This window comes from Solanum verrucosum, unplaced genomic scaffold, assembly GCF_900185275.1.
Source record: "Solanum verrucosum unplaced genomic scaffold, falcon-dt-bn FXZP01000062.1, whole genome shotgun sequence".
In the NCBI taxonomy this organism is placed as follows: domain Eukaryota; kingdom Viridiplantae; phylum Streptophyta; class Magnoliopsida; order Solanales; family Solanaceae; genus Solanum; species Solanum verrucosum.
In genome coordinates, this window is record NW_026020477.1 from 4267060 (window position 1) to 4275509 (window position 8450).

Sequence of the window (8450 nt, forward strand, 5' to 3'; positions counted from 1 at the left end):
ATTTTTATCATGCATCAACATAACACCCAAACCAGAATGTGAAGCAGCATAATAAACAATAAAATATATGACTTCAACCGGTAATGCTAGAATAGGCGCGATGGTCAAGAGAGTCTTGAGCTTTTGGAAGCTCTCTTCACATTTTTCAGTCCATTCAAATGGTATCTCTTTTTTGGTCAAATTGGTCAAGTGAGTGGCAATAGAAGCAAAGTTCTACACAAATCGATGATACTAGCTAGCGAGCCCCACAAAACTCCTAACTTCCGTCATAGAGCTAGGTCGAACCTAATTCTTAACCTCCTCAATCTTTTGAGGATCTACCATTACCCATTCTTTTGAAACTACATGCCCCAAAAATGCAATTGAAATCAACCAAAATTCACACTTAGAGAATTTCGCATATAACTTTTGTTTCCCAAGTACACCCAGAACAATACAAAGATAGTCGGCATGCTCTTCTTCACTTTTCGAATAGACCAAAATATCATCAATAAAGACTATAACAAACGAGTCAAGAAATTGTTTGAACACCCCATTCATCAAACTCATGAAAGTTGCAGACGCATTAGTCAAACCAAAAGACATAACTAGGAACTCATAGTGCCCATAGCGGGTTCTAAACGCCGTCTTGGGCACATCCTCAGGCCTAATTTTTAATTGATGGTAGCCAGACCTTAGATCAATCTTGGAGAAAATTGATGCACCTTGCAATTGGTCAAAAAGATCATCTATTCGAGGCAAATGATACTTGTTTCGAATAGTGACCCTATTCAATTGCCGATAATCTATACACATTCTCATACTACCATTTTTTTTCCTAATAAAAAAAACTGGAGAACCCCATGGGGAAGCACTAGGACGAATAAATCTCTTATCAAGAAGCTCTTGGATTTGAGCCTTAAGCTCTCTTAACTCTGTCGAAGCCATGCGATATGAAGGGATAGAAATGGGACGCGTGTCGGGTTCTAAATCAATGCAAAAGTCTATATCCCTATCCGGAGGCATATCAAGCAAGTCATTAGGAAACACTTTTCTAAATTCAGACACCACAGAAATAGACTCAATAGATGGAGTCTCGACCTCAACATCCCTAATATGAGCCAAATAAGCCAAGCAACCCTGCTCTACCAGTTTACTAAACCGAATGAAGGATATGATATTAGCTTACTTAGGCTTGTACACCCCTTCCCACTCTAATTTTTCGCTTCCCGAAATTTCTAGAGTTACAAACTTAGTATTACAATTAAGCACAGCATAAAAGGGGGACAACCAAGTCATGCCTAAGATTATATCAAAGTCAGTCATACCCAAAATCACCAAATCAGCCCAAGTCTGAAAACCCTTAAACAAAATAGGACAAGCACGATAGACATGGGTGACTATGTCAGACTTTCCAACTTGGTAAAAATATGGATGGGAGCATCAAGTATATCACAAATCATAGCAAATTCTAAGAAAAATCTCACGGATACATATGAATAAGTAGAACCCGGATCAAATAACACATTAGCCATCCGGTCACATACAAAAATAGTACATGTGATCACAGCGTCTGACGCCTCTGCCTCATTCTTGCCTGGAAAGGAGTAACACTGAGACCGATTATCTTGACGAGCTATTTCCCTGCCTGGTTGCACGTTACCCCTGCATGCATTACCATTTCCTCTACCTCCATGACCTCGCTGATTACCTCCTCGCCCACCTTATGGACGTCCTCTACCATTATTACCATTTCCCGGAGGTACCACTACTCTAGTCTGCTGCTGCGCGGAATCTAACACTAGTGGATAGGGATAATCTCTCCTCATATGCCCAGGTTCTCCATAATTGTAGCTAGTAAGATCGAAAGATGGCATACCGCCTGTCACGACCCGGGATCACCCCCTAGTCGTAACCGGCGTACTCGACCTCGAAGAGGTCTAATACAAGCCTCTTAGCATTCATTCATCGCATAGACACTAAAACCATAAGGAATTAAAAACTTTCTTTACCAAGAAAACATTTCATTAAAAAAAACAATAGCAAGCGGAAGACTTTCTAGACTTTATACATGATGTCTCAAAACCATCTAATACTTTAGAGTACAAAATTCGGTACCAATCCCATACACAACTTAAACAATACTAAAAAGACATAAAAGAACATATGGGGTATTGTCCTCGAATATATGAGGACTCACCAAGTCTTCATCTTCAACACTTAGAAACCTATCAAATAGCCATGACATGTCACCATCTCCAAATCCCTACACTTTAGTCAAAAAGGGAAAGAAAGGGGTTAACACAATTAAGTACTAAGTATGGAAGCCATGCAAAAACATGCTAAAAGGGACGTTTATTGGAGAAACATGCTTTTATGCCACTTGGTAAAACTTCATGAAAAAAATACAAGTATAAGAGTCACAATATCCAACCATAACCAACATACAAGCCATTAACCACTTTAGCACATACTCCACACATAACCCATTCCTTCACCTTAAACCATCCACCTCAAGTAACCCTTGGACAACACTTTGTGCAATGTATGGATAGCGTCCCATACCACCATCCACACTAAAGCATCATCCTAAGGCCACCAAATGTGAACTTACCACTTATCATGCTTCATATCACAAGCCATCATGCACAACTAGTACCAATGTACAACACATGAACATAATTGACAAGTAAGCCTTTTCATCATTTCTTGACCTCTATCTCAAGTTACCCAAAGCCACACTTAAGTGAAACATGAAGTGACCGCCCATACAATCTCTTCATATACACCTAAGTGTTCCTAAGGGTTACCAAAGATAAGGAAATTTACCATTACAATATAACATACTAAGTCAATGTTCACATATAAAACCATAGCCAACCGTATACATACTCAACATATATTCATATACAACTCATGCTTAACTTTAAAGGAACACATGCCATTTCATTACCATAGGACCTCTACCTAATATAACATTAAGACACACTTGAGTAAGACAAGAAGTGACCGCCCATACAACCTCTTCAAGCACACTTAAGTGTTCCTCAAGATTACCTTAGATAAGGACATTTCCTTTACAACATAACATCAATAGGCCAACATTCTTTAAGAAACCTTTTTTTGGAGACATTCAAGCACATAAGGGGGCTTTCACATAATAGTCGTTAGACTTAGGGAACTCACTTTAGTATCTTCAAAGCCTACTCGTGCCATGTGTAGATAGCATCCCATACTACTACCTACACGTTGTAGAACCTATCCAATAACTAGAGTGCGCATCCCACATGATGGGAATAGGCATAACCGACATAGACCATACTAGCTAGGTATGGAATCCGGAGTCTATCCTACTCCGTAAAGGTTGTTTTACTTGCCAAAGGTAGAACTAGTAAGCAACCCATGTAGGCACATGGTTTAGGGGATGTCCAAGGAAGTTCATTGTGCCTAATCTCATACTCAACTAGGCCACCTTCCTAACCACATCCACTCGGTGTTAGCCTTGTTTCCCATAGAGTATTCAATCACATATGTACTTAGAGAAGGTTCCTTTTCTAGTTCAACCAACTCATAGTACCTCTTCCCAAGAAAGACCCCATTTCTTAGTCATGGCCAATCAAGGTTCATAAGGAAAGCTCACTAAATCCCCCTGGAAGGGTGCCTTAGGCCTATCGATTTTTCATTAAGGGTGACTTAAGCCTGCCGGTCCAAGGTTCATCATTTCACACATGAGAAGGGCTACCACCATTAGGTCTACCGATTTCATGGTTTTACATTTACTTAGGAAAGCTAGACTTATGAAAGGGCATCATTTCTTAGTTTTGCCGATTCAAGTCTTGGCCTAGAATTCCTCTTTTAGCATTTACAGAAAGGGCACCATTTCTTAGTTCTGCCCATTTCACACATTCATGCATTCAAGACTTTAAGTAACAAGGAGGGACACTTTATTCTACCAACCAAGTCACAACATTTTCATTTAAGGATACTTCATAATCCAACATCATTTCATATATACATCATGAGAAATCATACTTTAACTCACAATGCTATCCACTTTATATAGGATCATCACAAGATCACATAAAACTCATTCACATCATACCTTCACATATAGCTTCACATAAAACTCATTCACATCATACCTTCACATATAGCTTCACATAAAACTTTACATATAGCCTCATTCATATATAATAATATAACAATACAATAACACTCATATAATGCCCTTCATGGCCTCAATTCACAATAATACAATATTCCAACATTATGCAACAACTTCCCCAATGCCTTCATTCACAACAATACCACACAAGAACAAGATATAACACTTCCACCAAAGGTGGATTCAACCTACCAACAACAATTAATTCAATAAAGAGAGTTCAAGCTTTCTTACCATAATTCAAAGCCATAGCCAAAATCACCAAAAATCCAAGCAATCACCAATACTTCACTCATAAGGCTTACCACCCTTAATTCACCCATTATCAACAATTAATCATGAATAAACATTAAACAACACAAGAGATATCAATACAATTCACTTTACACATAATTCCATCGACTTTGAATTTATAGAAATAGACCCACTTCATAAACACATTTTGGGGTTTTGTAGAATACAAGGATTCATGGAGTTTTTCATCTTAAAACATCAAATAAACATCAATAATATCATAACTTATCATTTGAAATCGTTTCATGCAAGAACCCATGAGTTTGAGTAGAAATTAGGCTTTTTCACAAACTTTGGAAAAGTTGAAAACCATTTGAAATTGGCTCTAGGGTGATAGCTTGCCCTAGATAAAGAACTCCCATACCTTTACTAAGATTCCCCAAGAAATTTGATGAAGAAAACGTCTTGCATCCACAACCCTAGCTCCCACTTCTTCTTCTTCTTCTTCTCTTCTTTCTCTCTTCCTCTCTTCTTCACTCAAGAACCATAACTCTTACTCTTTTAAAATGAAACAAAAATGATCCACAATCAGCCTAACACAACAATATAACCTCAAAAGAAATGATTAGTGAAAAGACCAAAATGCCCTTAAATTTCCGGACGGACTCCCTGCCAACTGCCCAACTTTCAAAGGGCATAACTCGCTCATACGAACTCAAAATCGAGCAAACTCGGTGGCGTTGGAAAGATTGTTCCAAGGGCTTTCCGAACATAACTGGAACTACTCCTGGATCATCCTGAGCTAGGAGTTATGACTGCTCAAAGTTGACCAAAAACTCACTGATTTCCACACTTGGCCGAATTTCCAGATTCTGAATTTTTTTCCAAAAATAACTACGAGCCTGTTTGGATGGGCTTTTAAGCTGGTCAAACTGGTTTAAAAGCCAGTTTTTGGCTTATTAGAATGTTTGGCAATTATCAAAGTGACTTATTTTAAGTCAAAAATGACTTATTTTAAGCCAAAAGACAAAAGCTAGGGGGGGAGCTTTTTTTTTTTTAACTTAAAAGCTCATTTAAGTTGACCAAGTATATTACCTTTTTGCCCTTAATTTTTTTATACAATTTCCAAATTGCCCATCTTTAATTAACCCTAACATCGATCTCTTTCCCCAATTCTTTTATACGATTTCCACTCGGCTGCTGAGCTTCTTCTTCCTTTTCTCCCAATTTGAAGGTGAAGATCTAAAGCTTGAAGTAAGTTTCTTTCGATTATCTTTTTATTAGTTTTCTTCCTTTTCTCTTGATTGATAGCGATAATATCATATGTAGGAAAAACGAAATCAGCGTGAAACTTTAAGTTTTCTTGATTATCTTTCATTTTTTGTTTTTTTTATTATGTATTTTGTTTTGTGCGTTTTCTGTAGTTGATTTCATTTTGTGTATTTTCTGTTTTGTGTACTTTCTGTTTTGTGTGTTTTTTTGGATTATGTATATATAATTTGATTGTGTGTAGTATATATTTGTCATCTATATAAAATTATGGAAGTAGTTATTTTCAATTTGTTTTGTGTATTTTCTGATTTGTGTACTTTCTGTTTTGTGTTTTTTTTTTGGATTATGTATATATAATTTGATTCTGTGTAGTATATATTTGTCATCTATATAAAATTATGGAATTAGTTATTTTCAATTTGTTTTGTGTATTTTCTGTTTTGTGTACTTTCTGTTTTGTGTTTTTTTTTTTTGGATTATGTATATATAATTTGATTGTGTGTAGTATATATTTGTCATCTATATAAAATTATGGAAGTAGTTATTTTCAATTTTCTTATCAATTCTAATCTTCAGACCAATTATACCATGTCGGAAACAAAAACTAATGCTAAGTGGGATGATGATGCTCATCTCAAATTTATAGAGTTATGTGAATTAGAGATTAGGAAAGGAAATAGACCAAACACTCATTTATCTAGAGATGGATGGAAAAATACGATTAAAGCATTCTATGAAAAAATGGGAAGACGCTATAAAAAAAACAAATGAAAAATCATTGGGATGGCATGAAAGCCGAGTGGACTCTTTTTAAGCAATTGATGAGAGGAGATACAGGTATAGGATGGGATGCCACCAAAAATACAATTATGGCAGATGATGATTGGTGGAAGCGAAAAATTAAGGTACATTTCTCACATTGTTTTATATGTCTTTTTATTTCTTTTATTGTTACATTTTTACTTACTTAAATTTGTTGTTTCATCTTTTGTTACAGGAGGATGTTCGATATAGAAAATTTAGGAATAAGGATCTTTCACTCATATGGTTTCGCTATGATGCGTTATTTTCTGATATTGTTGCTACGGGGGAAAGAGCACGTGCCTCAAATCAATCCCAATTTTTTGAAACTGAGGTAGATTCTGACGAAGAAAGACCAAATGGTATTGATTATGATGATATGGAGCACTTCATTAATTCTAATAATGAAGGGGGTGATGAAAGTGATGATCCACAAGACATGGATTCAACTATGTTTCCTATACCATCATTAAAAAGACCAAATCCAACTGATGGTATTGGAACTAGTAATCAAGTGAAAAAAAGTAAGACAAAATCTACAGTTGCATCAATGAAAGAAGATATGCACTCTTTAGTAGAGTTAATGTCTAACAAAAGTACTGCTACATCTCATGCGGTAGATGATCCCACCATTGATAAGTGTATGGATTTTTTGGCAAACATTCCCGGTATTTTTGAAAGGGGTGAAATGTACAACTATTTTGTGAACATGTTTCTTAAAAAAGACATTCGACAAGTGTTTCTTAAGATGCCTACGGATGAAGCTCGAAAGTCTTGGATGGAGTATAACTATCAGTTATACCTTAAGAAAGTGTGAAGAATGTGTTGTTATAGAAAAAGTAATTTTATTATTTTATGTTTGACATTATGCTTGTATGCATGAACGTTATTTATTATCTTTAATTTTGTTTAGACATTATGATTGTATGGTTAATTTTTTTTAGGTAAAGTCCTAATTTATATAAATGTGTTTGTTGTGTTGAATTTATGTAAATGTATTTGTTGTGTTGAATTTATATATAGGTATTCATTTTGTTGAATTTATACATATGCGTTTGTTGAGTTGAATTTATATATAGGTGCTTGTTATGTTGAATTTATGTAAATGTATATGTTTTGTTGAATTTATATATAGGTGTTTGTTATGTTGAATTTATATATATGTGTTTGTTGTGTAAATTTATATATAGGTGTTTATTGTGTAGGATTTATATAAAAATGTATGTTGTGATTGAATTTATATAAATGTATTTACTAATATAAAGTAGTAGAATTGAAATATTTATTGTGGATTCAAAAATGTTGTAAGTAAGTAAAATATATGTGTCATAACTTGTGAAATAATGAACTTTTATACTCTTGAATTTTTTTAATTGGAGATATTTTTATTTCTAGTTAAATGGAGGATTTGGACTTTACCATATCACCCCATTTAAGTGATTTGTTAGATGAAGAAGATGAAGAACTAGAACAAAGTAGGAGAGAGCAAAACAAGAAAGAATGGATGGCTCTATGCCAGATAGCAGGTAAATACATTTTAATGTATTATGAAAACTATTTATTCAAAGAACCTTGTCGTACATCAAGGCGTTCCGGGTATATATTTATTCAAGAGATATTACAAGGAAATTAAACTCGTTGTTATGAAAATTTTCGATTAAAGAAGGTGGTGTTTGTTGATTTATCCAAAGATTTAAATGAAAATTATGGACTTAAGCCCACGCGTGGAATGTCTATACATGAAATGTTAGGCATTTCTTAATGACTTGTGCACATGGAGTGGGAAACCGAATGATACAAGATATCTTTCAACATTCGGGGGAGACGGTTCATAGACACTTTCATAGTGTTTTGAAAGCAGTTTATAAGCTAGCAAGAGACATTATTAAACCACATTTAAATTATAATGATGGTGTTGGAGCTCACAAGCCATGTAATGAACGATATTTGCCTTTCTTTAAGGTAAGTAACAACCTTAAAGGTCACTCAACTTCATTGA

At 35.1% G+C, this 8450-nt stretch overlaps 1 pseudogene; it reads left to right on the forward strand.

The window, feature by feature from the left end:
• Nucleotides 1–6238: 6238 nt before the first annotated feature.
• LOC125809353 (L10-interacting MYB domain-containing protein-like) lies at nt 6239–7268 on the forward strand (annotated as a pseudogene).
• Nucleotides 7269–8450: the final 1182 nt, after the last annotated feature.